The 21,904-nt window shown below is 44.2% G+C and overlaps 1 long non-coding RNA gene across 1 annotated transcript in view; it reads left to right on the top strand.

Moving 5' to 3' along the window:
- Positions 1-11,666: 11,666 nt before the first annotated feature.
- The window catches only part of LOC134943464 (uncharacterized), a 181,259-nt gene continuing 171,021 nt past the window's right edge, over positions 11,667-21,904 (top strand). The window contains exon 1 of the long non-coding RNA XR_010181553.1: positions 11,667-11,818. This is a non-coding gene — a long non-coding RNA (uncharacterized LOC134943464). The remainder of the gene's footprint in view (positions 11,819-21,904) is intronic.

Raw genomic sequence — 21,904 nt, 5'->3', positions numbered from 1 at the left:
GGTTCCCAATGTTATTATTTGCATGGCTTTCAAGTGGCCTAAGTATTTAAGATGCTCTGGGCTAATCATTTATGCCAGTTCATGACTGTTTGCCAAAGTGTTAGAAGATCAGATGAAAACAGTATTTTAAGAAGTAGCCCAGGGTGTAGGTCAATGCAACATGACAGAAAACTTGCGTTTCTTGGGGTGCCTCAGAGCCCAGAGGGGATATTTTCTGGTGATCAAAAACTTCTATCCTCTATGTGAAATTGGCTAACATGACATCTCTTCATCTTGTTCTTCCCCCTCCTGAAGCCAGAGGGGCTTCAACATTTCTTCTCCGCTCCTTGTATCTTTGTCTTTGGCAGAAGCAATTGAAGTGACAGGCAGCGAGCTGCCAGAGCCTATTCCATCCTTCCTTAAATAAAAGGCTTACCACCTTCCAGGCTATCTGTCATAATGGTATCATCTTAGTGGGTATTTTTCAGATGTTCATGTTGCTTTTTTTCCCCCTAAAGAAAATAAAACATAAAAAGAGCATCATACAGTACTTACTACAGTAACAGCAGAGAGCAACCATGCTCACACTTGTGTCTCACTTTATAGATGCCCTGTTCCATCTATTTACATGTAACCATCAACTTATCTTAGGAGTTTCCACAGACCTATAGAAAAAAAATTAAATAAAAAATGTTACTTGGCAAAGTAAGTTAAAGTAACTTTCTGGACATACTGTATTTTTTTTCTTATTCGTGAATGTGCATAATAGTACAATAGGGTGTATTTTCTAAATGGAATTTTGCCCTATCTGTCATTCTCTAGCAGTGTCACCAATACTGTAAATGTTTGTAATGCAGTTTTCTATCCACCAGAAGCCCCCTGTGAGCGCAAATTGCCTTTTTATATTGTATATTTCTAAAAGAGAATGTTCTCAAAAGTCAGAGCTGGCACTAGCCAATATGATGCCCTAGGCAAGATTTTGGCTGGTGCCCCCTAGCACCACCGCTAGTTCCACTTTGACCCTGCGCCCCTTTCCCAGCACCATCACCCCTCACCCATAGCAGTCTCCATTTTGGTTCTCCTACACCCTATATTTTAAATAGGAACAGTGTTCACATTCTGCGCACAGCCCAAAAAGGGGTGTGTTCTTGCTTGGAAGGGGCATGGCCACACAATAGTACCCCCAATTTAAATTACGTCACACAGTAGTGCAACTTTATTGACATTTTATTATGCGATAGTGTCCTTAATTCACATTACATTTACATCACACTGTAGTACCACTTTATCTTATATATGTTACTCCTCACAGTAGTGCCCCTTATTCACATTACATCACAATGAATTGCTCCTTATTCACATTACACCACACCATATTGCTCTTTATTCACATTAAACCACACAGTAGTGCCTTTTCTATACATTATGCCACACAGTAGAGCACCTTATACACATAATGCCACACATTAGTAATGCATTTATACACATAATACCACACAGTAATGCCCCTTACACATATGACACACATTATTAATGTCCTTATAAACATAGTGCACCTTACAGATTATGTCAAAAAAATGTAATACCCGTATACACATAATGTCCCTTACACATATGCATCACATTATAAATGCCCTTAACACATAATGCGGGTAATTCAGACCTGATCGCTGGGCTGCTTTTTTGCTGCCGTGAGATCAGATAGCCGCTGCCTAAAGGGGGAGGATTAAATCGCTTTGCAGGTGTGCGTTCGGATGTGTAGCAGAGCTGTACAAACTGATTTTGTGCAGTCTCTGTGCAACCCAGGGCTTACTCAGCCGCTGCAATTGTTTCCTGCTGATCGGGGCCGGAATTGATGTCAGACACACTCTCTTCAAATGATTGGACATGCCTGCGTTTTTCCGGACACTCCCTGAAAACGGTCAGTTGACACCCACAAACGCCCTCTACTTGTCAATCTCCTTGCGAACACCCGTGCGAATGGATCCTTCGCACAATCCTGTAGCTGACCAGCAATCCCCGTCGCTGCAGTCTGTCACTCCTGCGCATTGTGGTGCATATGCATACACAGCAGCGATCAGGTCTGAATTACTCCCAATGTCTCTTACACATACAGTGTATATACATATGTATGCCGCACATTATTAGTGCACTTATTCACATAATGACACACATAATGTCCCTTTCACATATGCCGTACATTATTAATGCATTTATACACATGACACACTTATTGCCCCTTACACATATGTCGAACACTACTGAACAACCAACCCACCCGCACACAGCACACATATGGCTGCTAGAACTGTGACCTCTGCCTCTGTTTGGATACAGATATATCCACATACATCTTGCCTCAATATGCCATGCAGCAGGAGATGCCTGGCATGAGTCAGCTGGCAGCTCTGTTAACATCGGGCGCCTTTTTTGATGAAAATGCATCTTATTCATATTACTATGTGGCTAGAATGCACAAGCAGTTTCTGCTGATTAAAATTATATGCGGCATGCCTATATTCTGTGAGTGGCTGTATCTGCATATGAAATGCTACATTACAGTGATTTCCAGGAATACACTGTAACGTAGCATTTTGTATGCAGATACAGCGCAGTCACACGCAGAATATAGGCATGCTGCCTATCATGTTAATCAGCAGATGCTGCTTGAGCCCCTAGGCATGCCAACATTTGTCTATGCCTAGGGCCAGCTCTGAGAAAAGTGGACTTATACCTTAAATATACAGGCTCAGTAACACGGTTCCGGTATGAATGGTCGACAATGTTAAGGTCGACCACTATTGGTTGACATTGACATGGTCGACATGGACTAATAGTCGACACGTTAAAATGGTCGACACATGAAAGGTCGACACGTGAAAAGGTCGACATGAGAGTTTTTTTGACTTTTTTTGGTGTTGTTTTCTGCGTAAAGTGACGAGGAACCCCAATTAGTGCACCGCTACCGTTGTGCTCGGCACAGGTTACCGTTCCCAATCATAGTCCACGTCGATCATAAAGTATGAAAAAGTTCCAAAAAAGAAAAAATATGAAAAACGCATGTCGACCTTTTCACATGTCGACCTTTCATGTGTCGACCTTTAGTTCATGTCGACCATGTCAATGTCGACCAATAGTGGCCGACCTAATGACCGTCGACCTTAACATTGTCGACCTTCTGACCGGGTACCCAGTAACACAGAGGAATGGCAATTTTATAGTATCATTACGAGAATCTTTCCATAATTATATGTACACAGGAAAGGACCGTCCCTCTATATAACTACAGTATTTCACCCAAAATAATTCATTCTGTTTACTCATTTGAGTTATACTGAAGTGGCTATAAGAGATCTTTACTATAAAATACAGTAATAGCCTTCCATTACCAAGAGTATTCAAATCTCAGATAGCGGGATGTAACGGAGTACGAGATCGCCGGAGGTGCGGGATGCCGGCCGATCTCAGACGTTTTTTAAAGGGGCTCTCACTTACAAGGCATCATTTTGCCTTGTAAGTGATATACCCTTTAAAAACATGTGCAGAACTCTTCAAGCACTACACAGAAGTAGACATAGGGGAAGATGTATCGAATCTTGGAGAGTGATAAAATGGAGTAGTTGCCCAAAGCAACCAATCAGCTTATAATTGTCATTTCAAATACAGTGGTAGATAAATGACAGTTCTAGGCTGATTGGTTACTTTGGGCAGCCTCTCCACTTTATCACTCTCCAAGGTTTGATACATCTCCCCCACAGGCCTATTTATTGCAATATGGAGCTCTAACAAGTTGTTTTTATACCCCAACATCTCTGGCTGTATCTATGCTAGTACTGAAAGTAGTGTTGTGGATTAATAGTTGGCCAGTAGAATCAAGAAAGGAGAAGATTGCTTATGTCTTGCTCAGATTCATAGGGTCATGTTCAGTCATCATCATTATTTAGTTTTATTAGACATGGGGTAAATAAGATGTGGGACTCCAGAGGTTCCAATACTGGTCAAGCGCAAGGCTCCTACCAGATCTGGAGGGTAACCCGCACCAAGATGTATGAATTATATATGAATCATAAAGTTGGGATGCCTTTCATCATGTCTAGTTTAATTCTATTTTAGGAATTCACCTGTATAAATATGAAATAAAATTTGAAGGCTCACAAAGGTGCTACCAACTGGTTTGAACAAGGATGTGGAGTCAAATCCCCATAGAGAGTGGAAAAGAGAAAGAAACCAGGTCAATTTTAGGTGCACTCATCCAACTGATAAATTTTAATATGATTGTTATTGTAAAGCGTATATATCCTCAGCAGCAATATCAAATAAAGGTTTAAATGCTTAATAATCTAAATCGGTGTAGAAATTTATTTTATATTTATATATTTGTATGGGACTAAATTGTCCTTTATTAAGAATGGAGCGAAATATTAAAATTCATAGAGAGAGAAAAAAAGTGTAAAGTATGAGAAATTAAACAATATGTGAATAAAGATTTAAAAACAAAGCTAATGTGTTATTCCCTTAGTATAATTTCTTGTATTTATTTCAATCGTGCACTCACATACATGTATTTATGCAGCACTGTATCAGTGCTATGTTCATATGAGACCTACAATTTTCGTATTAGCTGGAGCCTATGTACTGTAACAGAGAAAAATATGCTGTCTTTCTTTTGAGTCACAAACTGTTACATCAAATTTTAACCATGTTTCAAAAATATGCAACAAAGTCACCACTCCTGCCCTTAAAGCTATGAATATAATAAACTGATTCTAATGTTATAAACTCTGTGGTGAAACAATGTTGCTAAGTATGTGACTCAGGCTTGAAATCATAGACTATCATACACAGTAAATAAGCTTATATAATATGGTGTGAATAGCCTAGATATTAGAGAGAGCTAATGGGGATATGCTTTGATTAGAGTCTCACTGCACTGTGTTCAAAACTATCTGTTTTATAAACCTCAGCAATCTCTGATACCAACCACTGTTATTAATAATACATAAAATAGTGTGCAGAAGAGATGGGTTTAGTATTTCCCATGTGATGTTAATTCACAGAAATAGGTAATTCCATTATACTGTGGTGGAATATATCCCTGTGATACGATGTTACAATGATTAGTATTCACTGGCCATACTCATAGTATATTAATCCCAATACATAAAGCAGGGACGTGCAGTCAGGGGAGGCAGTGCCTCCCCAGTCATAATGATTAAAATAATACAAAAAAAGATACTAATAAAACAGATTCTACTTTGCATTATTTTAATCATTTTTAATGTCAAAATGCAGCCATCTCTCTATGGGAGGCAGTGAGAACGCTGCCTCAAACTGACAATAATAAAGTGCCTGAAGCGGGGCTGGACAGGGGGCGGGGCCAAGCCGCGGGCTGGAAAAGCCCATTGAAAAATTAATGACAAGCGGCACCAGCACTACTGCCTCATTGACAGGGGGCTGTGCCTTCAGCCCACATCAAGATGTGATTGGACAGTGGCAGGGGGTGGGCTGGAACGGACGGGCAGAGTCAGATGCCCCCCCCTACATGGGCCAGATGCAAGTACTCTGTCATGCCCTGGAGCCCGGACATCCCTCCTGCGGAGATCCGCCATACCCAGGCCGCTGACAGACCAGGTTAACCCATTATTACAGGCTCCCGGCAGACTGTCAGCGCACTGATTGTAGTGTGACAGCTGCCGGGTGCCGTCCCCGTCTCCCCAGCGCAAGCTGCTCTGTTCGGCGCCCTGTGGTGCGCTGGTGTAACTCTCCTGGCCGGGTCGCAATCGAGGTGCCCACAGCCAGCGCAAGTGAGTCCGGCTGACTCATTGTAGTACGCCGCTGCCGGGGCCGGCTGTGGGCCTTAACGAACAAGTAAGACGGTGGCCCAGCCTGAAGAGAGGAGTGAGGCCGCTCCTCTCAAAACCACATTGCTGCGACTGTGAGCGGCGCCGAGTGCTGTTGGTGTCACCGCCGGGCAGTACGGTACAGTAAGGTACTATTACTATAAGGTACTGTCTCCTTCACCACCGCAATCCTTCTTTTCTCTGAACTTGTGTAAAAAATTGGGATGCTGTCTGCCGTAATGTGTAATAAGGGGACTGTCTGCAGTAATGTGTAATAAGGGGACTGTCTGCAGTAATGTGTAATAAGGGAGACGCTGTCTGCCGTAATGTGTAATAAGGGGATGCTGTCTGCCGTATTGTGAAATAAGGGAGACGCTGTCTGCCGTAATGTGTAATAAGGGGACTGTCTGCAGTAATGTGTAATAAGGGGGACGCTGTCTGCCGTAATGAGTAATAAGGGGCACGCTGTCTGTCGTAATGTGTAAAAAGGGGCACGTTATCTGCCGTAATGTGTAAAAAAGAGGACGCTGTCTGCCGTAATGTGTAAAAAGGGGACGCTGCCTGCCGTAATGTGTAATAAGGGGATGCTGTCTGCCGTAATGTGAAATAAGGGAGACGCTGTCTGCCGTAATGTGTAATAAGGGGACTGTCTGCAGTAATGTGTAATAAGGGGGACGCTGTCTGCCGTAATGAGTAATAAGGGGCATGCTGTCTGCCGTAATGTGTAAAAAGGGGACGCTGTCTGCCATAATGTGTAAAAAGGGGACGCTGTCTGCCGCAATCTGTAAAAAGGAGGACGCTGCCTGCCGTAATCTGTAAAAAGGGGGACGCTGTCTGCCGTAATGTGTAAAAAGAGGAACGCTGTCTGCCATAATGTGTAAAAGGGGGACGCTGTCTGCCGTAATGTGTAAAAGGGGCTCTACCTGGTGTAGTGGCGCTACTGTGCAGCGTAATTTGAATAATGGACACTACTGTGCACCTTAGTATGAATTGGTATTATTTTGTGCCCACGCCCCTTCCCCATGAAGCCACACCCCTATATATTTTTCACGCGCCTGCGGCGCGCACTGCCCCTATGTTACATACAGGGGGGGTACCAATGCCGTTTCTTGCACACAGCGCTAAATTGCCTAGTTACGGCACTGGAAAGCAGAATTGTTGTTCATTCATTGATTTTATATATATATATATATATACTGTATATATACACACACATGCAATATAGAGTAGTACAGGGTGGCATAATGTATATGTGTGATCTGCTCTACGGTGTGGCATAATATATGTGTATAATCTAAACAACATCAACGAGCATCGCCGATGAGCTACGGGATGGTGCAAAAAATCCGGTCACACGGGCGTTTGCAAGGTGATTGACAGGAAGAGGCCGTTTGTGCGTGGTAACTGACCGTTTAGCCAGTGCCTCCCCAGGCATTTACCTCACCGCACGTCACTGACATAAAGGTATTTAAAGAATATACAGGGAACGTATATACTCCAAATTTCTGCAATGCATATATGAGTTGGTATTACATATGCATATTAGCAGCAGTTGTCACTCGTGTTGCACAGTGTTACATTGTGTCCTTGCAGGACATATTGATAGCGCATTCACTGTTAATCGTATTTAACTGAGTTGCAGTTTGTGTCAGTACCAAAGAATCATGCCTGTTTACAGATTAATAGCAGTGTGTATATAATTGCACTGAATGTCCACTAAACACAGAAACAGTATTGCATATGAGACATTTTAAAGAAGGATTAGTTCATATCATCCCATATTTGGTATAAACCCCACATTGTCTCTTTTGTTAAATATTACTGAGATCTAGCCCACAGCATACAGATAAAGTATCAATAGATATAGTATGCGCTCAAGGATTCCTCTGAGACATAAGTATATTTGGCTCCTTATCACACTCTATAGGTCTCAAACGTATGTGTTATGCCATTTGCACATTTAGATATTGTTAATATGGGAACACATAGCTACAGCCTATGCGCATTTCACTCCTATTGAGCTTCCTCAGGGCACTATAGTCAGTAGTCAACTATAGTGCCCTGAGGAAGCTCAATAGGAGTGAAATGCGCATAGGCTGTAGCTATGTGTTCCCGTATTAACAATATCTAAATGTGCAAATGGCATAACACATACGTTTGAGACCTATAGAGTGTGATAAGGAGCCAAATATACTTATGTCTCAGAGGAATCCTTGAGCGCATACTATATCTATTGATACTTTATCTGTATGCTGCGGGCTAGATCTCTGTAATATTTAACAAAAGAGACAATGTGGGGTTTATACCAGATATGGGATGATATGAACTAATCCTTCTTTAAAATGTCTCATATGCAATACTGTTTCTGTGTTTAGTGGACATTCAGTGCAATTATATACACACTGCTATTAATCTGTAAATGGGCATGATTCTCTGGTACTGACAAAAACTGCAACTCAGTTAAATACGATTAACAGTGAATGCGCTATCAATATGTCCTGCAAGGACACAATGTAACACTGTGCAATACGAGTGACAACTGCTGCTAATATGCATATGTTATACCAACTCATATATGCATTGCAGAAATTTGGAGTATATACGTTCCCTGTATATTCTTTAAATACCTTTATGTATTGGGATTAATATACTATGAGTATGGCCAGTGGATACTAATCATTGTAGCATCATATCACAGGGATATATTCCATCACAGTATAATGGAATTACCTATTTCTGTGAATTAACATCACATGGGAAATACTAAACCCATCTCTTCTGCACACTATTTTATGTATTATTAATAGCAGTGGTTGGTATCAGAGATTGCTGAGGTTTATAAAACAGATAGTTTTGAACACAGTGCAGTGAGACTCTAATCAAAGCATATCCCCATTAGCTCTCTCTAATATCTAGGCTATTCACGGGATCCGGTCTGAAGATCGACAGTGTCTAGGTCGACAATGTTTAGGTCGACAGTCACTAGGTCGACATGGATGGAAGGTCGACAGGGTTTCTAGGTCGACATGTGCCAGGTCGACAGGTCTAAAGGTCGACATGAGTTTTTCACATTTTTTTTCTTTTTTTGAATTTTTTCATACTTAACGATCCACGTGGACTACGATTGGAACGGTAAAGTGTGCCGAGCGAAGCGGTAGCGGTGCGAAGGCACCATGCCCGAAGCATGTCGAGCGAAGCGAGCCATGCGAGGGGACGCGGTGCACTAATTTGGGATCCCGGTCACTCTACGAAGAAAACGACAAAAAAAAAATCCTCATGTCGACCTTTAGACCTGTCGACCTAGCACATGTCGACCTAGAAACCCTGTCGACCTTCCATCCATGTCGACCTAGTGACTGTCGACCTATAGTGGTCGACCTAAACATTGTCGACCTAGACACTGTCGATTTGATGAACCACACCCGTCCATATTATATAAGCTTCTTTACTGTGTATGATAGTCTATGATTTCAAGCCTGAGTCACATACTTAGCAACATTGTTTCACCACAGAGTTTATAACATTAGAATCAGTTTACTATGGCCCTCATTCCGAGTTGTTCGCTCGGTATTTTTCATCGCATCGCAATGAAAATCCGCTTAGTACGCATGCGCAATGTTCGCACTGCGACTGCGCCAAGTAACTTTGCTATGTAGAAAGTAATTTTACTCACGGCTTTTTCATCGCTCCGGCGATCGTAATGTGATTGACAGGAAATGGGTGTTACTGGGCGGAAACACGGCGTTTCAGGGGCGTGTGGCTGAAAACGCTACCGTTTCCGGAAAAAACGCAGGAGTGGCCGGAGAAACGGTGGGAGTGCCTGGGCGAACGCTGGGTGTGTTTGTGACGTCAAACAGGAACGACAAGCACTGAACTGATCGCACAGGCAGAGTAAGTCTGAAGCTACTCTGAAACTGCTAAGTAGTTAGTAATCGCAATATTGCGAATACATCGGTCGCAATTTTAAGAAGCTAAGATTCACTCCCAGTAGGCGGCGGCTTAGCGTGTGTAACTCTGCTAAATTCGCCTTGCGACCGATCAACTCGGAATGAGGGCCAATATTCATAGCTTTAAGGGCAGGAGTGGTGACTTTGTTGCATATTTTTGAAACATGGTTAAAATTTGATGTAACAGTTTGTGACTCAAAAGAAAGACAGCATATTTTTCTCTGTTACAGTACATAGGCTCCAGCTAATACGAAAATTGTAGGTCTCATATGAACATAGCACTGATACAGTGCTGCATAAATACATGTATGTGAGTGCACGATTGAAATAAATACAAGAAATTATACTAAGGGAATAACACATTAGCTTTGTTTTTAAATCTTTATTCACATATTGTTTAATTTCTCATACTTTACACTTTTTCTCTCTCTCTATGAATTTTAATATTTCGCTCCATTCTTAATAAAGGACAATTTAGTCCCATACAAATATATAAATATAAAATAAATTTCTACACCGATTTAGATTATTAAGCATTTAAACCTTTATTTGATATTGCTGCTGAGGATATATACGCTTTACAATAACAATCATATTAAAATTTATCAGTTGGATGAGTGCACCTAAAATTGACCTGGTTTCTTTCTCTTTTCCCCTCTCTATGGGGATTTGACTCCACAAGATGTGGGACTCCATCTGCTGTGGCACTACAGATCCCAGCATTCCCTGCTACAGTTTTGCTGTTAGATTCTGCTCAAACTGTGGCAAGGCATGCTGGAATGTGTAGTTCGACAGAGGCTGCAGTGCCGCAGGTTGCCTTCCCATGTATTGAACAATGCTTATTGCTAGCTACAGACTATGGTGGTCATTCCGAGTTGTTCGCTCTGTATTTTTCTTCGCATCGCAGCGATTTTCCGCTAACTGCGCATGCGCAATGTTCGCACTGCGACTGTGCCAAGTAAATTTGCTATGCAGTTAGGTATTTTACTCACGGCATTACGAGGTTTTTTCTTCGTTCTGGTGATCGTAGTGTGATTGACAGGAAGTGGGTGTTTCTGGGCGGAAACAGGCCGTTTTATGGGAGTGTGTGAAAAAACGCTACCGTTTCTGGGAAAAACGCGGGAGTGGCTGGAGAAACGCAGGATTGTCTGGGCGAACGCTGGGTGTGTTTATGACGTCAAACCAGGAACGACAAGCACTGAACTGATCGCAGATGCCGAGTAAGTTTGAAGCTACTCAGAAACTGCTAAGAAGTGTCTAATCGCAATTTTGCTAATCTTTCGTTCGCAATTTTGATAAGCTAAGATTCACTCCCAGTAGGCGGCGGCTTAGCGTGTGCAAAGCTGCTAAAAGCAGCTTGCGAGCGAACAACTCGGAATGACCACCCATAAGCATGAGTGTAACATTGGATATAAGACAGACCCTTCCATATCCAAAATGTTTCAAAACATAAAAACTGTTTTACACCAACTCATTGCATATAAGACAATGAACTGACACCACACACCTATGATAATTATAAACAATTTGAGGTACAGTATAGCTATAATTTTTGGTGCCCTCACATGCCGTGTCTTATTAGGTGATACATATACAGTATAAGTTAGATAAAATATTAGCTTGTAAGATGTTCTATGGTCTTGCAGTTGTTACACTACTTTGCAAAGGTAATTTAACATTAAATGGTTCATTCAGTGTGAAAGCATTTATTTTAATTTAATTGCTAAATGTAAATATGGATATTTCTCCATGTCTACCATTTAAATAACAAAATTTGTATTCATTACTGTAACTTCTAATTTTTTTATGTGTAACATTCCTAACAATATTAATGCACTTGACTATTTTGCTGTCCATATATATGTATCTTTCAATGAAATAGTCTTTCAGCAGGAAGGAGGTACAAAACATGTTGGAAGCCTGACCGCTGGGGACACGTGTGCTGCACTTCCGGGAGCAGAATGACATCATCGTTAATGGCTAAAGGCGGCCAGACGCACTGGGAGAATGCCAGGAGCTTGCTTACAGAGAACTGGAATATGCAATACTAGGGTAAGGCAGGAAAAGTGTTTCACACCACCCGGGATTTACAATAAGCTGAACATCACATCCTACACATGTTTGCAAAAAAGAGCATTATTTTTGACCCATACATTCTTCCCTACAGGTGCCAGTCTCATGTTGTATTTCTTTTTCTCTCCAACTCACAAGTGCTTAAACAGCCTTTTAGCTATATTGATTATATAAGCTGCCTCATATAACAAAGCTGGTAATGTTAAATGATCACATTATATAAACAAAAGGACAAATAAATGCAGAACTAACAATGTTGAAATGTGAGCCATGGAAGTAGCATACAGTGTTAGTAGTGAAGTGAGGCTACACGGCATCTATCAGAATAATAATAATTAGCATTTACACACAGCTGAAACCAATACTAGGGAAATGGTCAGTAAGATAACAACATCATGTATTGCATGACACACACACACACACACACACACACACACACACACACACACACACACACACTCCATATCTCTACTATCAGTATGTAGATACAACATACAACTGTGATCCACCAATCCGCATCATGCATTGGCACTCCACTGATAGCAGTCTAACAGTGCCTGGCCGCCAGATGCTGCAGTGTAGTCAGTTGAGTCTGTGACTGTGACAGGCAGGGCTGCAAAGAGAAATCCAGGGCCCCAGCACAACAACTTCCTGTGCCCCCGCACAGGGGTGTGACCACAGCATGCTGGGGGCATGGCCACCCCTCTTTGGGGGCATGTCTAGCACATGAGAAGCACCCACTCACAGGAGCAGGGCCGTTTCTAGACAATTTGGCTCCCAGTGCGAGATTTCAAAATGCGCCCCCCCAATATAGCCGTAAAAAGAAAAAGCATGCGCGCGCCGAAGGCGCGCGCGCTCCTGACAAGGGTGTGTGGCCTGATTAAAATGGGTGTGGTCTCATTAAAGTGCGCGCAGCCTCGTCTGATATCATCACACCCACCACAGGGGAAAAAAAATAAAAATAAAAAAAGTCCCCTTTTTACACATTACAGCAGGCAAGTGTCCCCATATTACACAGCGTGACAGGCAGGTGTCCCCATTTTACACAGCGCGGCAGACAGGTGTCCCCATTTTACACAGCGTGGCAGGCAGGTGTCCCCATTTTACAAAGTGCGGTAGGCAGGTATCCCCATTTTACACAGTACGGTAGGCAGGTATCCCCATTTTACACAGTACGGTAGGCAGGTATCCCCATTTCTCTATCGTCCTAGTGGATGCTGGGGTTCCTGAAAGGACCATGGGGAATAGCGGCTCCGCAGGAGACAGGGCACGAAAAGTAAAGCTTTAGGATCAGGTGGTGTGCACTGGCTCCTCCCCCTATGACCCTCCTCCAAGCCTCAGTTAGATTTTTGTGCCCGGCCGAGAAGGGTGCAATCTAGGTGGCTCTCCTAAAGAGCTGCTTAGAAAAGTTTAGCTTAGGTTTTTTATTTTACAGTGAGTCCTGCTGGCAACAGGATCACTGCAACGAGGGACTTAGGGGAGAAGAAGTGAACTCACCTGCGTGCAGGATGGATTGGCTTCTTTGGCTACTGGACATTAGCTCCAGAGGGACGATCACAGGTACAGCCTGGATGGTCACCGGAGCCTCGCCGCCGGCCCCCTTGCAGATGCTGAAAAGAGAAGAAGGTCCAGAATCGGCGGCAGAAGACTCCTCAGTCTTCTTAAGGTAGCGCACAGCACTGCAGCTGTGCGCCATTGCTCTCAGCACACTTCACACGGCAGTCACTGAGGGTGCAGGGCGCTGGGAGGGGGGCGCCCTGGGAGGCAATGTAAACCTATTTTTTGGCAAAAAATACCTCACATATAGCCTCCGGGGGCTATATGGAGATATTTAACCCCTGCCAGAATCCGTTGAAGAGCGGGAGACGAGCCCGCCGAAAAAGGGGCGGGGCCTATCTCCTCAGCACACAGCGCCATTTTCCCTCACAGAAAGGCTGGAGGGAAGGCTCCCAGGCTCTCCCCTGCACTGCACTACAGAAACAGGGTTAAAACAGAGAGGGGGGGCACTAATTTGGCGTTAGAAATATATAAAAAGATGCTATAAGGGAAAACACTTATATAAGGTTGTCCCTATATAATTATAGCGTTTTTTGGTGTGTGCTGGCAAACTCTCCCTCTGTCTCTCCAAAGGGCTAGTGGGTCCTGTCCTCTATCAGAGCATTCCCTGTGTGTGTGCTGTGTGTCGGTACGTGTGTGTCGACATGTATGAGGACGATGTTGGTGAGGAGGCGGAGCAATTGCCTGTAATGGTGATGTCACTCTCTAGGGAGTCGACACCGGAATGGATGGCTTATTTAGGGAATTACGTGATAATGTCAACACGCTGCAAGGTCGGTTGACGACATGAGACGGCCGACAAACAATTAGTACCGGTCCAGACGTCTCAAAAACACCGTCAGGGGTTTTAAAACGCCCGTTTACCTTAGTCGGTCGACACAGACACGGACACTGAATCCAGTGTCGACGGTGAATAAACAAACGTATTCCTTATTAGGGCCACACGTTAAGGGCAATGAAGGAGGTGTTACATATTTCTGATACTACAAGTACCACAAAAGAGGGTATTATGTGGGATGTGAAAAAACTACCTGTAGTTTTTCCTGAATCAGATAAATTAAATGAAGTGTGTGATGATGCGTGGGTTCCCCCCGATAGAAAATTATTGGCGGTATACCCTTTCCCGCCAGAAGTTAGGGCGCGTTGGGAAACACCCCTTAGGGTGGATAAGGCGCTCACACGCTTATCAAAACAAGTGGCGGTACCGTCTATAGATAGGGCCGTCCTCAAGGAGCCAGCTGACAGGAGGCTGGAAAATATCATATAAAAGTATATACACACATACTGGTGTTATACTGCGACCAGCGATCGCCTCAGCCTGGATGTGCAGAGCTGGGGTGGCTTGGTCGGATTCCCTGACTAAAAATATTGATACCCTTGACAGGGACAGTATTTTATTGACTATAGAGCATTTAAAGGATGCATTTCTATATATGCGAGATGCACAGAGGGATATTTGCACTCTGGCATCAAGAGTAAGTGCGATGTCCATATCTGCCAGAAGATGTTTATGGACACGACGTCAGGTGATGCAGATTCCAAACGGCACAAAGGTGTATTGCCGTATAAAGGAAGAGGAGTTATTTGGGGTCGGTCCATCGGACCTGGTGGCCACGGCAACTGCTGGAAAATCCACCGTTTTTACCCTAAGTCACATCTCTGCAGAAAAAGACACCGTCTTTTCAGCCTCAGTCCTTTCGTCCCTATAAGAGTCATATTTGCCCAGGGATAGAGGAAATGGGAAGAAGACTGCAGCAGGCAGCCCATTCCCAGGAACAGAAGCCTTCCACCGCTTCTGCCAAGCTCTCAGCATGACGCTGGGACCGTACAGGACCCCTGGATCCTACAAGTAGTATCCCAGGGGTACAGATTGGAATGTCGAAACGTTTCCCCCTCGCAGGCTCCTGAAGTCTGCTTCACCAAGGTATCCCTCCGACAAGGAGGCAGTATGGGAAAAAATTCACAAGCTGTATTCCCAGCAGGTGATAATCAAATTACCCCTCCTACAACAAGGAAAGGGGTATTATTCCACACTATATTGTGGTACTGAAGCCAGAAGGCTAGGTGAGACCTATTCTAAATCTAAAAAAATTTGAACACTTACAAAGGTTCAAATCAAGATGGAGTCACTCAGAGCAGTGATAACGAACCAGGAAGAAGGGGACTATATAGTGTCCCGGGACATCAGGGATGCTTACCTCCATGTCCCAAATTTGCCCTTCTCACTAAGGGTACCTCAGGTTCGTGGTATAGAACTGTCACTGTCAGTTTCAGACGCTGCCGTTTGGATTGTCCACGGCACCCCGGGTCTTTACCAAGGTAATGGCCGAAATGATGATTCTTCTTCGAAGAAAAGGCGTCTTAATTACCCCTTACTTGGACGATCTCCTGATAAGGGCAAAGTCCAGGGAACAGTTGGAGGTCGGAGTAGCACTATCTCGGATACTGCTACAACAGCACGGATGGATTCTAAATATTCCAAAATCGCAGCTGATCCTGACGACACGTCTGCTGTGCCTAGGGATGATTCTGGACACAGTCCAGAAAAAGGTGTTTCTCCCGGAAGAGAAAGCCAGGGAGTTATCCGAGCTAGTCAAGAACCTCCTAAAACCAGGAAAAGTGTCAGTGCATCATTGCACAAGGGTCCTGGTAAAAATGGTGGCTTCCTACGAAGCAATTCCATTCGGCAGATTTCACGCAAGAACTTTTCAGTGGGATCTGCTGGACAAATGGTCCGGATCGCATCTTCAGATGCATCAGCGGATAACCCTATATCCAAGGACAAGGGTGTCTCTCCTGTGGTGGTTACAGAGTGCTCATCTTCTAGAGGGCCGCATATTCGGCATTCAGGATTGGATGCTGCTGACCACGGAGGCCAGCCCGAGAGGCTGGGGAGCAGTCACACAAGGAAAAAATTTCCAGGGAGTGTGATCAAGTCTGGAGACTTTTCTCCACATAAATATACTGGAGCTAAGGGTAAATTTATAATGCTCTAAGCTTAGCAAGACCTCTGTTTCAAGGTCAGCCGGTATTGATCCAGTGGGAAAAACATCACGGCAGTCGCCCACGTAAACAGACAGGGCGGCACAAGAAGCAGGAGGGCAATGGCAAAAACTGCAAGGACTTTTCGCTGGGTGGAAAATCATGTGATAGCACTGTCAGCAGTGTTTCATTCCGGGAGTGGAAACTGGGAAGCAGACTTCCTCAGCAGGCACGACCTCCACCCGGGAGAGTGGAAACTTCATCGGGAAGTTTTTCCACATGATTGTGAACCGTTGGGAAATACCAAAGGTGGACATGATGGCGTCCCGTCTGAACAAAAAACGGGACAGGTATTACGCCAGGTCAAGAGACCCTCAGGCAATAGCTGTGGACGTTCTGGTAACACCGTGGGTGTACCAGTCAGTGTATGTGTTCCCTCCTCTGCTTCTCATACCTAAGGTACTGAGAATTATAAGACGTAGAGGAGTAAGAACTATACTCATGGCTCCGGATTGGCCAAGAAGGACTTGGTACCCGGAACTTCAAGAGATGCTCACAGAGGACTTATGGCCTCTGCCGCTAAGAAGGGACTTGCTTCAGCAAGTACCATGTCTGTTCCAAGACTTACCGCAGCTGCGTTTGACGGCATGGCGGTGGAACGCCGGATCCTAAGGGAAAAAAGCATTCCGGAAGAGGTCATTCCTACCCTGGTCAAAGCCAGGAAGGAGGTGACCGCACAACATTATCACCACATGTGGCGAAAATATGTTGCGTGGTGTGAGGCCAGGAAGGCCCCACGAAGAAATTTCAACTCGGTCGATTCCTGCATTTCCTGCAAACAGGAGTGTCTATGGGCCTCAAATTGGGGCCCATTAAGGTTCAAATTTCGGCCCTGTCGATTTTCTTCCAGAAAGAATTGGCTTCAGTTCCTGAAGTCCAGAAGTTTGTCAAGGGAGTATTGCATATACAACCCCCTTTTGTGCCTCCAGTGGCACTGTGGGATCTCAACGTAGTTCTGGGATTCCTCAAATCACATTGGTTTAAAACCAGTCAAATCTGTGGATTTGAAGCATCTCACATGAAAAGTGACCATGCTCTTGGCTCTGGCCTGGGCCAGGCGAGTGTCAAATTGGTGGGTTTTTTTCTCAAAAAAGCCCATATCTATTTGTCCATTCGGACAGGGCAGAGCTGCGGACTCGTCCCCAGTTCTCTCCCTAAGGTGGTGTCAGTGTTTCACCTGAACCAGCTTATTGTGGTGCCTTGCGCCTACTAGGGACTTGGAGGACTCCAAGTTGCTGGATGTTGTCAGGGCCCTGAAAGTATAGGTTCCAGGACGGCTGGAGTCAGGAAAACTGACTTGCTGTTATCCTGTATGCACCCAACAAACTGGGTGCTCTTGCTTCTAAGCAGATTATTGCTAGTTGGATGTGTAATACAATTCAGCTTGCACATTCTGTGGCAGGCCTGCCACAGCCAAAATATGTAAATGCCCATTCCACAAGGAAGGTGGGCTCATCTTGGGCGGCTGCCCGAGGGGTCTCGGCTTTACAACTTTGCCGAGCGGCTATTTAGGAGGACCTGGAGTTCTCTCATTCGGTGCTGCAGAGTCATCCGCACTCTCCCGCCCGTTTGGGAGCTTTGGTATAATCCCCATGGTCCTTTCAGGAACCCCAGCATCCACTAGGACGATAGAGAAAATAAGAATTTACTTACCGATAATTCTATTTCTCGGAGTCTTCTTCATGGTCCGGCCACACCTGCGTTGGCCGGACTGCGCCCACAAAATGGCGGGCAAGCGCCACCGTGCCGCCCCCCTCCCGCTCAGTGACCGCCTCTGCCTGTCAATCGGGCAGAGGCAATCACTAGGCAACGACAGACGTCGGCTGTCAGCAATGCGCCGGCGCACTGCGGTACCGGTGCATGCACAGTTTGACCTGATCACTGCGCAGCAATAAACTTCATCGAGCGATCAGGTCATAATGACCCTCTTTTTATCTGGCTTTGCTTATGCCTAGATCGGAACACTTGTTTCACTTGTTGGATTGGTTGAAACTTCCATTAATAAAGAGAGCAAAGTGGAGGAATTCTTAAGTATATGGTTACCTTTTATACATACCCTATCCGCAAATAGGAAGGATACTCACTGCGCTGCAATTCATTTGACTTCTTGGTATAATTTGGAGACCTTGAAGTTAGATTGCCCTCCCTTTTAAAACAATTTTCTTGCATAATATACAAAGTTTACAAGCTGTACTGTCTTTCCGTCTAGTTGAACTGTGTGTGATCAACTAATTATCACTTTTCTTGTATGGTCATATCATTTTGGTTCTGTTGATGTTCGATTAGTTTGTACACATGCATTATTATTTGTCTTGTATTGTATTCGCATGATCTCTGTATGCTGCATACAGTGCCGTAACTAGACATTTTAGTGCTGTGTGCAAGAAACAGTATCGGCGTCCCCCCACCCCATATTTAGAATAGGGCCAGTGCGCGCCGTCAAAAATATAGGGGTGTGCCTTTATTGGGAAGGGGACTGGCCACAAAATAATACCAATTCATATTACGCTGCACAGTAGTCTCTATTATTCAAATTACACCACACAGTAGCACCACTTACACACATTACACCAAGTAGATCACCTTTTACACATTACGGCAGGCAGAGTCCCCATTTACACAGTACGGCAGGCAGAGTCCCCCTTTTACATATTACGCCAGGCACAGTCCCCTTTTTACACATTACGCCAGGCACAGTCCCCTTTTTACACATTACACCAGACAGAGTCCCCATTTTACACATTAAGTCAGCAGAGTCCCCTTTTTACACATTACGGCAGGAAGATTCCCCTTTTTTACATATTACGCCAGGCAGAGTCACCTATTTACACATTACGCCAGGCAGATTCCCCTTTTTACACATTACGCCAGGCAGAGTCCCCTATTTACACATTACGCCAGGCAGATTCCCCTTTTTACACATTATGGCAGGCTGTGTCCCCTTTTACACATTACGGCAGGCAGAGTCCCCTTTTTACTCATTATGGCAGGGCACTCACCTAGGTCCTGAGAAGGTGGCAGGGCAGGTGCAGGTCATCTACAGGGAAGGAAATCCGAGATTCCATGCTCATGTAGTGTGAACTCTGCAGCATGAAGCACTGAGCTCCGTGGATAGCTGGCGGGGCTTAAGGACCAGCGCTGGAAGACACCACAGGTGTCTGGGTGCAGGAGAGTGGCGGGACCTGTAAACAGTCCAGGCTACATAGCAGCTGCATCGCCTTTCAGGCTGAACTGAAATCTGTGGGATGCTCAGGCTGTATGGTAAAGGCGGATTGCAGGATTGAGCACTGCTGCCCGCGATGGCTCACTGTACGGAGGAGGAGGAAGCTGGTAATTAGGGCCGGCTGCTGGGGAGGGATCTGGCATTGCTGCCCGCGACATGGCTCACTGAGCGGGGGAGGAGGGAGGGGGTGATCAGGGATGGCTGTTTGGGAGGGACCGGGCATTGCTGCTCGCGTGGCAGCTCACTGAGCGGGGGAGGAGGTGATCAGGGCCGGCTGCTGAGGAGGTATCGGGCATTGCTGCCCATGCTGTGGCTCACCGAGTGGGGGAGGAGGGAGGGGGGATCACGGACGGCTGTTTGGGAGGGATCGGGCATTGCTGCCTGCGCAGCAGTTCACCGCGCAGGGGAGGAGGTGATCAGGGCCGTCTGCTGGGGAGGGATTGGGCATTGCTGCCTGCAGCTCACTGTAACCTCCACTGGGGGGAGGGGGGATGGGATGGTCAGGCGATAGAGGGATGGCACAAAGAGTAGCACAGACTGCGGGAGTCGTACAGCGCTTACCAGCTGTACAATGTGGAAACACATTGCGGCACGTAACTACAGTGTTGCCGGCGGTACTGCGCCCCCAGTGCAGATGCGCTGTGTGCCAGGCACCTCTGGCACACGCCTAGTTATGGCCCTGGCTGCATATACAGTTCTATAATAAATTACTGTATGTTTTAAAAAACTATTCTAGCTAAATTTGACATGTACATTTTATAAAATGATTGCTAGAATCTCCACATTCTCTTTTTACAAGTTCTGATAAATCTCCCCCTTTGTCTGGATTAGAACAGCAGGCATAATATAAGGTTGCTCTGTAAAGCTTAACACACATGGACATTTGCGGCGGGATGTAATGGAGCCCAAGATCGCTGTAAGTGCGGGATGCTGGCCAATCTCTGACTTTTTTTTTTTCAATATTAAATCTTTTCTCAGATTTTTTTTATTAAAGGGGCAAACACTTACAAGGCAAAACTATGACCTGTAGGTAATTTTCCCTTTAAAAAACATCTGAGATCATCCAGCAACCCACACCTACGGCGATCTTGGACTCCATTACATCCTGCCGATCAAGGGCTAAGCGACAAGATCTACTTACGGGTTAGCTATAGGTGTAATTGGGCATATCAGACAGGTCCAGCCTTTTACCACTTAGGCAGAATGTTTTTATGAGCAAAAATGAAATTATATTTTCATTGTATTATTCGTTTTGGGGGTGAGATATATATATATATATATATATATATATATATATACACTGTGTATATATACTGTGTCATGCCAATTTTGCTGCCATTGCCAGCAACATTGCTAGATGGGAGGTCCTCATAAAATCCACCCATATATAGCAATCCATATATACTTGTACATTTGGGGTAATTTAGGCCATGTCCCACATTTATCCAAATCCTCTTGTGATCTGCCCAAATCATGGCCAATTTGCCCTTATGCCCATTTTGAGTGCTGCCATAGCAACTGTACTTTTGAAAACCACAAATCATGATTCCATTCATAAAGAGAGTTCCCGTAAAACAATTTTATAAAATGTTATGAAAATATCTCCATTAGAACATTTTCCCTATATTCTCACTTCTTAATTATATAATGCAAACCACTGTAATGAGACTTTAGACACGTGAAAGTACTAGATCTTATAAAACATGTTACTGATAGGCTTATAAACAAAGCACTGACCGACATAACTTGTTAATGATACATTATTATGTTATTCTACGGTTTTGGTAGTGTCAACAGGAGAAGGAGCTTTTACAGTATTTTGGTGTGGTAATAGCTTTATAAACTATCACAGCCTCATAACAGTGGTGTCAGGAGGATGTCAACTTTTTATTAACCTCTGTTTTTTCTTACTGACTGGTGAAAACCTGAGTACAGCCTATCAATTCACTAGTAAGCAGTGACATCACTGAGTAACGAGGGGCAGTTGATATACTTAGAAATATTGATACAATACACCAAATTGCCGCTTGCTCTGTATAAATATTACTTTTTTAGTTTTAAATATTTATAGTTTAAGAAACTTCCAGGCTCAATTATATTATCGTTATACTACCACAACATTAAACATGTACATTTTTCCACCAAACACACTGTAAGGACATTGATGTGCCTTTATGAAATGTTCAGTACTATATATATTTTTTAAATATCTTTTAAAGGAATGGAAAATAATGTTTGGTTTT

This window comes from Pseudophryne corroboree, chromosome 7, assembly GCF_028390025.1.
Source record: "Pseudophryne corroboree isolate aPseCor3 chromosome 7, aPseCor3.hap2, whole genome shotgun sequence".
In the NCBI taxonomy this organism is placed as follows: domain Eukaryota; kingdom Metazoa; phylum Chordata; class Amphibia; order Anura; family Myobatrachidae; genus Pseudophryne; species Pseudophryne corroboree.
This window is presented reverse-complemented; position numbering and strand designations above follow the sequence as displayed.